Source organism: Rhamphochromis longiceps, linkage group LG23 (genome assembly GCF_057381845.1).
Source record: "Rhamphochromis longiceps isolate RC_006_pf linkage group LG23, R_longiceps_female_GT1.1, whole genome shotgun sequence".
Classification (NCBI taxonomy): Eukaryota; Metazoa; Chordata; class Actinopteri; order Cichliformes; family Cichlidae; genus Rhamphochromis; species Rhamphochromis longiceps.
Genome location: NC_140578.1, coordinates 18,335,702 through 18,347,031, shown reverse-complemented (window position 1 = coordinate 18,347,031; position 11,330 = coordinate 18,335,702). Strand labels below are relative to the sequence as shown.

General features: G+C 45.3%; 1 long non-coding RNA gene across 1 annotated transcript; it reads left to right on the top strand.

Annotated features, from left to right (window-relative positions):
- Window positions 1-8,667: 8,667 nt before the first annotated feature.
- LOC146641584 (uncharacterized) lies at window positions 8,668-9,942 on the top strand. The gene is made up of 2 exons (XR_014909779.1): window positions 8,668-9,075; window positions 9,548-9,942. It is a non-coding gene; the product is annotated as an uncharacterized LOC146641584 (long non-coding RNA).
- The last annotated feature ends 1,388 nt before the right edge of the window (window positions 9,943-11,330 follow it).

Sequence of the window (11,330 nt, the reverse complement as noted above, 5' to 3'; positions counted from 1 at the left end):
GCAGATCTAACTAAATTAAACCATATCCCACTTTTAAAGAAGGTAGAAGATGATCTGGCTAGATGGAAATGTCTACCCATATCACTCATGGGAAGGGTTGCCGCTATAAAAATGATGGTCTTACGAAAAATAAATTATTTATTCTCAATGATCCCAACTAAACCACCACAAGATTGGTTCAGATCGCTAGATTCATGTATGTCCAAATTCCTTTGGAAAAATAAACCCCCACGTATAAGCTTAAAAACACTACAAAAGACCAAGGATAAAGGAGGACTAGAACTGCCTAACTTTCAGCACTACTTCTTAGCCAACAGGCTTCAGTTTATCTCAGGATGGCTAAAACACACCCTCTTAGATTAACCTTGGCTAGATGTAGAACAAGCACTCTGCACTAATCTAGAGATCTCAGACCTACCATTTATCAGCTCAAACATCCAACGACATGAATGCTTTAAAAGCATCAACATTTTTTATTTTTTTTATTTAACTTTTATTTAACCAGGAATGTCCCGTTGAGATCAAAGACCTCTTTTTCAAGGGAGTCCTGGCCAAGAGGCAGCACATTTCAAGACAAATACATACGAACAAACAAAGTTAAAATTACACAAAACAATTACACATTATTGAGGCAGCCTGTAGGCCTTTGAGTTTAGTTTTAAAAACATTTAAAGACAACAATTCAGTTAGTTTCCAGTCTTTCTGTAACATGTTCCATGAAAAAGGCGCAGAGTGGACAAAGGCTTTCTTACCCAGCTCTGTGCGGACAAGGGGAACAGACAACAGCAGCTGATCATTTGAGCGCAAGGAGTAAGAACCACTATTTGTCCTTGTGACCAAAGTACAAATATAAGGAGGCAGCAATCCAAGCATAGCTTTGTAAATAAAAGTGTACCAATGCCCCTGTCTTCTAATGGCCAAAGAAGGCCATTTTACTCTTAAGTACAAATCACAGTGATGGGTCAGGTATTTACAATTGGTAATAAACCTCAAGGAAGCATGATACATCGTGTCCAACATTAGAAGACATGAAGAAGAAGCGTTCATATACAGAATGTCACCATAATCTAACACAGATAAAAAGGTTGCAGTGACAAGACGTTTTTTTACTGCAAAAGAAAAGCACTGTTTATTACGGAAGAAAAAACGAAGTTTAAGTCTCAGTTTCTTTACTAGTCTCTCTATATGTGGTTTAAAGGTGAAGGAGTCATCAATCCAGACACCAAGGTATTTATATTCATGAACTATCTCTATGACATTTCCTTCAAGGGTGGACACCACTGGAATAGGCTCCGGGACCTTCTTTGACTTGGAAAACAACATTAGCTTAGTCTTGTCAGCATTGAGAACTAATTTTAGCTGAATAAGTGAATGCTGGAAAGCAACAAAGGCTTTCTGTAAAGTTTCAATGGCCTGAGCAAGAGATGATCCATAACAGTAAATAACTGTGTCGTCAGCATAAAAATGCAAATTTGTGTCTGAGACATTTTGACCCAAGTCATTGATATATAAAAGGAACAGAAGGGGACCCAAAACTGAGCCCTGTGGCACCCCCTTGTGGACAGCAACAAATTTAGAACAAAGACCTTCAAGTTTAATGCACTGGGTTCTATTTTTCAGATAATTTGAGAACCACGCTAATGCATGTTCTGACAATCCAAGGCTGAGCAGTCTGTTTTTTAGGACTGCATGATCAACAGTGTCAAAAGCTTTTGAGAGGTCAATAAAGAGTGACGCACAGTACAATTTCTTATCAAGTGCCACAATAATATCATTTATCACTTTCATAGTGGCAGTGTTAGTACTGTGTTTTTTCCTGAAGCCTGATTGAAATTTGGAGACAATATCATTAGAGTACAAAAACTCTTTCAACTGGTCACAAACTAGAGATTCCAGGATTCCATTCCAACATCAGCTCTTCTCTGACAGCATGGTGGGAGTTTCTAAAATTGACGGCGTCTTCATTAATCCCATGCAAACGTACACCTATCTGGAACAACCCTGACATATTACAAAACAATAATATGATAAACTTTTCAGATTGGAGTGGTAAAGGAATCAAATATTTAGAACATATACTAGAAGGAACAGAATTTATTTCATTTGACGGACTAGTTACAAAATATGGGATCAACAAGAAAAGATTTTTAGAATATCAACAAATTAAATCCATAGTAAAAAAGAAATTTAAACCGGGTCAAGTTGAACTACAAACACCACCAAGTGTGGTTCAATTTCTTACTCTTAAAACCCCCAAATTACTATCCAAAATATACAGAATGCTTTCTAAAACAGATGAATCAATATCACTTCCTATTGCAAAATGGGAAGCGGATTTATCAGTTAACTTAGACCTAAACTTCTGGTCTCAGATTTGCTTAAAAACCTTTCATCTAATTAGAAATCCCAGTCTTCAATTAATTCAATACAAAATATTACATAGAGTGCACTATACAGGTCATCGGATGTTCAAGATGGGCTTTACGTCTACCAACAACTGCTCACACTGCCAAACCAATTCACCGGACAATTATATCCACGCTCTTTGGTTCTGTCCACCAGTTCAGAAGTTTTGGCGCGAGATATGTGAAGACTTATCGAAGTGTCTGAAATGTAACATTCCAACTTCCCCCTTAGTGTGTTTGTTGGGCAGCTTAGATAATGTCACTTCAGAAAAGAATATCGCCCATATGGTTTTCACTGCCCTATGCATAGCCAAGAAAACTGTCCTCATGAACTGGAAAAATAAAAATAATCTTAATTCTAACCAATATAGAAATTATCTATTAGATTACATTAGCCTTGATACAGCCTCTGCCACCACATCAGATCAATTGCTCTGGGCTCCTTTGATCAGCTCCATCACCTAGTGGGGGTGGGGGGTCATAGTTTGGTCCCGCCTTCACTGTTGTGATTGGTGTGGGGGTAGGGACAGGCTTAGGGCGTCGGGGAGTTCCCCGGAGGCATCTTCCTTGGGGGGCTCAACCCGGGGTAGCGGTCATGTCCGGTTAGGGGCTCTGTTGGCTCTCAGGTGACTGTTTCCTCGCGGCTGCGTGCAGCGGGGCTAGGGGAGGGTCTGTGCTGACGGACGTGGGCTACTGACCTGGTAGCCTGGCTGCCCCTGGGTGGGTCCGGGATGGGCGTGAGGTTCTGGGGGCGCTCCGTCTCTGGGCTGGGACCCGGACCGGGCCTCGGGGGCTTGGGTCCTGGTTGGTGTTTTGCCCGGGTTGTGGGCGGGTGGGTGCATGGGGGCCCAGCCCTGGAGCAGGGTGCCGCCGGTGCATCGAGCCACCTGGGGGGCTCTTCAACTGGTGGGGGAGATTGTCACATCTTGCAGGAGCTTTCCTCTCCTCAGGAGCTCCCTCTGCAGGAGGGGGAGATACAGGAGAGGTGGAGGAAGATCTCAGCCTGGGTGTTTATTGTCTTATGTAGTCTGGAAGATGAGTGGATGGTGGGGTGGGTGCAGTTTTCTCTGTGGTGGGGTTGGGAGGACTGTCCCGGGCTCTGTGGGGCCGGGAGGCGCTGCTGCACTGGGCCCCGGTCTGGATGGGCCTGGGCCCCCTTTCCCTGGCGGGTCGCGGCGTATGGGGGTGCCTACTGGGGTCAGCGGGGGAGCTGGCCCCAGGGAGGGGTCACTTGCCCCTCCCTTCCTTCCCTCCCCATCTCCAGCTGCCTCCCTCTTCCCGCTCCACCACAACCACCCACACATGCAGGACCTTGGAGTAGGGGTATGTCACCAGGGTGCAGAGGAGGTTACCCCCCCCCCCCTCTGTCCCCTTCTGGCTGCCTCTGCCTCAATTTTATCCCACAACTTAGACATTCACATTACTCACACTCTCATTACACATACATATAGGATCTTGGGGGTGGGCACAATCACGGAGTCCAAATTACCATCAGGGTGTACACCTCACCCCTGGCGTCGTTGCCCACCTCTCAATTTTAAATACACGTAGACATTGAGGGCTAGCAGGGGGGACCATGCGCTTACCTCCTGCTCTCTGGCAGGTAGCTCCATGCCCTCCTGGGTTTTAAATGCACCTTAGAACACATATGCATCAACACTACAATGAGCGGGTGGAGGGAGGTTTGGAGTCTTCTCTCACCCCCATTCTCTGCGACCTGCTGGAGCGGGGGGGCTAGGAGGAGGAGTTGGCCGTCCGACTGCGGTCTGGAGTGTGGGGCCTTCCTGCTGCTGCGGAGTCGGGGCGGTCTGCCTCCCCCCACCGCAGGGAAAAGGGTAACACCACCTGGGTCTGGGTGCAGTTCCCCCCTCCAGGGGCAAGGGTACCTAGACCCGGTTTGTAGAGTACGCTTGGGGAGTGTGATCGTGTGTACAGCGTCTCTTTATGTCTGTCTCCACGTTGGTTGAGTGTGGAGTAAGTGCATATGAGAGCATGAGGGTGGGAATGGATGTTTGTGTCTGTGTGTGCCTGTATGTCTGTGTCTATATGTCAGGTTGGGTATCAGACGCCACCTCTCTAGGGACATCTCAGGCCCTCCAAGGTTTGGAGGCCTATCTCCCCCTACCACCACTTCCCCTGCCAGTGGCGGACCCCCTCAGACATCGGTGCATTGGTGGTTCTCTGTGTCCGGGGATGGGCGTCCAGGTACACACCGGCTCACTCCTTGGCGGCCGCTTATTGGGGCCTGGAGCCTGGGGCTCGCTCGGGCCACTTCGGAGGTGGGGTGCCCCCGGCCTCTCGGCCTGGGGCTCGGTCACTCAGGCGCGGCTGGCTGCCGGCGGAGCTCACGGGCGCGTCACTGCAACTCCCCCTGGCTTCTGCTCTGCAGCTGCTGGGTGAGCCCTCATCTGGGACTCTCCTCAGCTCTTTCTGGGACAGTGGCGCGGCTGCCCCTCTGTTGGTCTTCCTTGGTCTCTTGTGTTCTGGGGGCCTCTGGATGTCTGGAGTTTTGATCTCCTCCATACCTGCTTCATGCCCTGGAGGACGGGGCTGTGGCCCCCCCCCCCCCACACCCTCTAGCAGATTATTACAAGAAGGAACCTTTTAAAAAACAAAAAACAAGCGCGTCCATGCTCACAGGTGTACACACGGGTGATCACACCCACAAATTACACCCTTTTTGGCTCCTACCTCAAAGCACACTGTGTTCTGTTGATCTTATGTGCTGCACAATAATGTTTAATATTTGGTATTTGCTGTCATATTCCCATATATCATTGTGATGTTGTTTGTTCTGTTGCTCTTGTTCTCTTCTGCTTGTTTTCTTTTTTCTTTCTCAGCAGGTGACCCAGGTGATTGATATATGCATTTTTTTTCTTCTCTGCCCGTTCTGTTGGTTTTTGTCTTTTGCCCTTCTCCCCCGTCCCTCTTCTTAGCTGTTTCTCTTTCCCTCTTTCTTTCTCCCCTTCTTTCCCCCAGTCAAGTCTGTCCCGTATTCAGTAAGTGAAAATAAAAGAAACAATAAAAGGTGAATCAAATGGACCATTACGGCAAGGCTGGGATGGTCAATTTGGTAAAGTAAATCCGTTGGGCATCTTTCTTTGCCTTTAGACAACAATTCTGATGGCAAAAGAGCCAAACGGGACAGGCCAAAAAAAAAGAAAGAAAAAAAAAAAAAAAAAAAAGAGAGGTTATATGAGTTTATGTTTTTTTAACTGGGTTTTAATTTAAACAAACCATAGGGTTTTTAATTAAACTATTTTATCACTTTGGTGTGTCTCAACATTCAGTTATGCAGACATATGTGTTCTTAAGAGCAATTCTTTGTTTTTGTGTGGAATCGGTGGAAGCCGTTTTGCTTCACAGTGTGCATTAACAAAGCTGGAATGCTTTTTATTTACATCTAGTCAAAAGTGTTGGTAACAGTGTTTTAATCACACTAATTTTGTGATTCTGACAATGTCTCAGCATGCAGCGATTTTAAAAATGGCACAAATGAGAATTTCTTCTGAATGGGCAATGTCAGCCTGTTCACAAGTGTTTCATTTAATCAAACCACTAGTTTTTAATCTAACTAGTTTTTAGGCATCTACTGGGGTTTCTTTCACGGGTTGATGCGATCATTTTATTTAAAAATCGGGATTTCAGAGTGTTGAACTAAGAGGGAGACAGAGCCAGCTAGTTTTTTAACACAGTAAATGGTCACAAATAACATTCAGCCCTTTAGAAAATTAACGCTATTGGACTACTTCTAAAACACGTTGCACACGATGTCACCTTTTCCCCCAAAGCAGCCAGTATCGCTCTTTCAAACTAATTGTGTTTTAATCACACTCATTTTGTGATTCTGATGTCACAGCATGCAGTGATGCAAGCATTTTATTTATTTAAAAACGGATCAAACGGGAATTTCTTCCGTAAGGGGGTTCATGGTTTCAGAGTAGTTTTTAACACAACAGATGGTTGCAACTAACATTCAGCCCTTTAGAAAATAAATGCTGCAGTGATACTTCTAAAACCAGTCGCACAGACCCGCTCCATCTTTTCAACAGCCGGTTAATTGTTTGAAATTGTTCAGGATTGCAAAAGCCCAACGCGGGTAACATTTAATTGTTGTGATTCCATAGGAAGACAAAAGATAGATGTATCACTTAGTTGTTGAGAGTACCATGCGAACAAGGGCCCAACCTATTGTTTAAAGTGGCCGGTATCGGCTCTTTTTGTAATTCCTCGAGAAGGTAAAAGCTCCGCAGATGTACCAGTCGCGCAGGGTCTCGTATATTTTCTGAAGTAGCCAGCAACAGCGGACCCTTAGGCCTATCTTGGCCAGTTACACCGGAGCTCAGCAACTGCGTGCCCCACCCTCATTGTTTTAAACTTGCACAGCAAGGTGATGCCCAGCAGGTGTATCGCCCCCAGACTTATCGGCCCCCCATCTATTGGTTTTGGAAGCACCCAGTCCTATATGAAGCGTTCCTCAGAGCGTGAGACCCTCGCTATTACGCGTCAGGACCAGCGCCGGTGCAGACCATTTTCTACCCACACAGAGCGTTTCTGACAGGCTGGCGTTGCTTATGCATAAGAGAAAAGCAACAATACAACACGGTTCTCTGCTCCAAGACATCCACAGTCCTTTCACACCGTAAGCATGTATGTTATAGCCGGCGCTTCATAAATGTCTGTTTGGCAGCGCAGATTGTTCAAACTGTTTTTAAAACGTGACTCATTTGTTGTCCAAAAAACATTTCCTCTGAATTTGCAAAGTTACTGATTTAAAAATATATATTTTCAAATTTTTAGCTGGATGTCAAACATATGATAGACTCTTGAGCATATTTATAAAGCAAAATTCACAGTGGTATAACCATAAAAGATGCCCAACTGTGCACCATTGCACTCTAATGCAAGCCCTTAAACTGTATGCTGATAAGTGCATGAAGTATACCTTTACCTCTATAGCTGAAAAGAGTCTGCATCCATAATTTGTGGATCTACTGATTTGTTTTTAATGTGGCACTTTTTTTTTCACGAACTGCGGATGATGAAATCCTCTTTATTTAAGAAAGTGTCCCTAAGTTATTGCTGCTCATACTTACTGAGTTCCCTAGCTACTTCTTTACTATGTCAGTAAACTTTTTGAACAAGGCAGGCATCGTAGCTTTAAAGACTGTCACAGGTAATGGGAAAATACGGACTCAGTCGCGGAGCTCTGGATGAAAACGGGCTGGTCCGGACCGGCCTAATTTGAGAAACATGAAACACGCTGTGTACCTTCATGTTCCGCGGGAGGGCCAGCCGGACAGTTACTGGATTCAGGACGGCTTGCACAGAAAAGGGTCCAAGGAACCGGGGAGCCAGCTTCTTGGACTCGGTCCGCAGAGTGATGTTCCTAGAGGAAAGCCATACCTGCTGGCCCACCCGATAAGCCGGAGTAGGGACGCGGCGGCAGTCAGCCAGTCTCTTATTCTGTGCGCTCGTACACAGTAGGCCGCTTGAGTCGCCGGCCAGATCCGTCGACAGCGCCTCATGTGATGTTGGACGGAAGGCACGGCCACCTCTCCCTATGTGATGGAAAGGAGTGGGGGTTGGTACCCCAGGGATGCTTCGAAGGGAGAGACGCCTGTAGCGGCCGACGTGCTGGAGTTATGGGCGTATTCGGCCCACGCCAACTGCTCACTCCATGACGACTGTTTGGAGGAAACAACGCAGCGCAGCATGGCCTGCAGCTCCTGGTTCGCTCGCTCTGTTTGCCCATTAGTCTGCAGGTGGAAACCAGAAGACAGGTTGACCTGGACCCCCAGCTTGCCACAAAACATCTTCCACACCTGAGAGGTAAACTGGGGCCCACGGTCAGAAACATGTCCAGAAGAATGCCGTGAAGGCAAAAAACATGCCGGGTTAGGAGCTGGGCAGTCTCTAGAGCGGTGGGAAGTTTGGTAAGGGCAACAAAATGGGCAGCCTTAGAGAAACGGTCAATGATGGTGAGTATAACAGTTTTACCAGAGGATGGAGGGAGACCAGTGATGAAGTCCAGAGCGATGTGCAACCATGGCCGGCTGGGGACAGGCAGTGGTCTAAGGAGTCCCGATGGAGGTGAGTTGGACGTTTTATTTCGAGTGCACACAGGACATGCGGCCACATACTCCTGGACGTCCTGAGAGAGAGAAGACCACCAAAACAACCTTTATAAAAAGGTGACAATTCGATTCCTACCTGGATGGCAGGTAAACCGTGCGGTGTGTGCCCAGTGGATAATGTAGCCCAGTGGCAAACAGATGGAATTAGAGACTGTTTATTGTAATTATTATTAAAGGTGTTTTATTTTGTTCAGTTAAAAGCACTCATGATTGGAGAGAGACTCTAAAGAAAAAATCCAAATTATTTTGTATGGAATTGCATTATTTGTGTTATTTATTTATTTATTTTGTTTCTCAAAGGTTATTTTTTGACCTGGATACAAATGCAGTCCAACCAATGGGATTGTTTGTCCCGCCTTGTTTTTCATGTTTGGTTGCGCTGCTAAGGCTGCTTAGACCACACGCGCCATAGCAGTACCTGTGGGGGAAAACGTGGTAGCTGTTGAAACAGCGAAGCTGTTGGTGTCTGCTTGATTAGCCGCCAGATTTGGATAGCCGAAGCTAGTTTTATGAATACGAAGTGCTTTGCACTGGTGAGTAACGAAACTGTTATAGCCGCTGATCGGCATCCTGAAATGTTAATGTTGTTCGCTTCAAAAAACAAACGCTAATGGTGACGGTACTATGCAAGTAGCTAGCGAGTGTGCTAAACGCTCACTCCCGTTGTTAAGCGTTAGTTGAGAACTTATTAGCTGTTGTTAGGTTAAGGAAAAAACAGTATGTCTATCTGTTGTATTGAAATGTTTTATTGTGTTACTTTTATTCATCACTGTTGTTACTTGACCGTGAGCAGAGTATATTGAGTTTGCTGCTTTTAATGAGCAGTGTGAATTGCTTTAATGATTGGTGATAGCTACATTGCCATGTAATGAAAACGTTTAGAATTTGATTAGTTGTACAACATTAGAAATTGAAACACATTTTGTTCATGATTTATACTTTAAACAGAAGTGTTAGTTAAGTGTGAACCGTGTTCATTTGAAGTAATTCTGACCTCACTCTTAGGTCAGGTTTTTTGAGTTGGAGAAAGGAGCCGAGACTCCTCGGAGAACATTGGATTACAGACTTTGTGGAAATCCGCAGAAGAGGAATAATTTTCCATTGCAATGGATGGCGAGCCACAGCCCATTTGGAATTGAATCTTGAAGTCTGGTTGCCTGAACTGTGGTAGGACAGGACAGTGCAAACCATACATCGATCGTGGACTGAACTCACACCAATAACTCACCAGATCACCAAACAGGCCTGATCTGGATCCTATTGACACTTTAAAAGACCCGGGTCTAACATTCTTTTCTTTTTTATTTTGGGTATCTGTGCGCGCACACACAATTTTGGTTGTTATTGTAAAGGCAATACAGTGCACAAATTTCAAATACAGTTGAACTATTGCTTCATCATTTGCAGTTGTGTTTTCATTGTGGTTACCCATCCTCTGGGCTCCTGTCGTTCCTGAAATCTTCTGATTTGCCCATTGTTTATATATTTTGTTACATACTGGTTACAGTGTAAAAGTGGCGAGCCAGCCAGGAGCCTTGAATTAATGGGTGACGATAGTGAAGCATATTTTGTGTGATTGAGCTTTTGGTAAGACCGTCTGTCGCACCAAAAGATGGATTTTGTTGAAAAATTAGGTATTAAGGTCCCAAATGCTGTCATAGTGCGTGGGGTAACAGGATCAGAAAAGGATGAAGAGATTTTTGAGTTCTTAAAGCAGTACGGCTCTATTAGTAGGGTCCTCACCATTGATGATCAAGTATCTGAATTCAACAAGGATCAGATAGTGGAGTATAACTCAGGAGTAGCAGTGCAAACATTAGGACCCTTGTTGCCCTATGTCCACCCCTCAGCTGCCAATCCTGATGTAGTATTTTCTGTACATGCTTTGACAGATGTTTATTCCCAGAGAGTTGGGGGGAGTGTCACAGATACTTACCTAAGTGAACTGCGAGGAATAGCCAAGCTAAGTGGGAAAGATTTTGAAGAGGTACTGAGAGAGGTGATGACAAAAATTGAAAAGTCTGTGGGTGTCGCCGAAGAAAGTGTTGCACGCAGTACTGAGGTTGAAATAGAGGAAGTTGATCATACTGACAGGCCCAGCCAGACCCCTGCTACTTTTATTGAATCAGCTGGTATTTCAGTCTGTCCTAAGCTTGGCCACGCTGATGATGAATATCGCACACCGACTTTAAGCTCTGGAACCAAGAGATCCCTGACTCTAAATCCTGGTGAGCTTAACCCACCAGACGTACAGAGAATTGTGGTTGAACACATTGTAAAGAGTGATGATAAGATGTCACGTACCCATTCCACCTTGAGACTGAGAGCTTTTTCTGGGAAGATTCCCCGGCCATATAATGAAGCTGATTATGATACTTGGCGCTCTCATGTTGATTTAATGATGGAGGACACTTCTGTTTCTGACTTGGAGAAGACTCATAAAATTCTCGAGAGCCTCCTCATTCCTGCTTCAGATGTAGTTCGACATCTTGGACCTGAAGCGCCACCATCTACCTACCTGCAATTATTGGAATCTGCCTTTGGCACAGTTGAGGATGGGGAGGAATTGTTGGTGAGGTTCATGAACACGTTGCAAGATCCTGGAGAAAAACCCTCAGCTTACCTGCATCGCCTGCAGGTGGCATTGAACCGTACTGTACGCAGGGGAGGTGTACAGCCACAAGAGGTCGACAAACACCTCCTGAAACAATTTTACAGGGGTTGTTGGAATCATGACTTGCTTGCTGTCTTGCAGCTAGAACTTAAGGATCGACAACCCCCATCACTC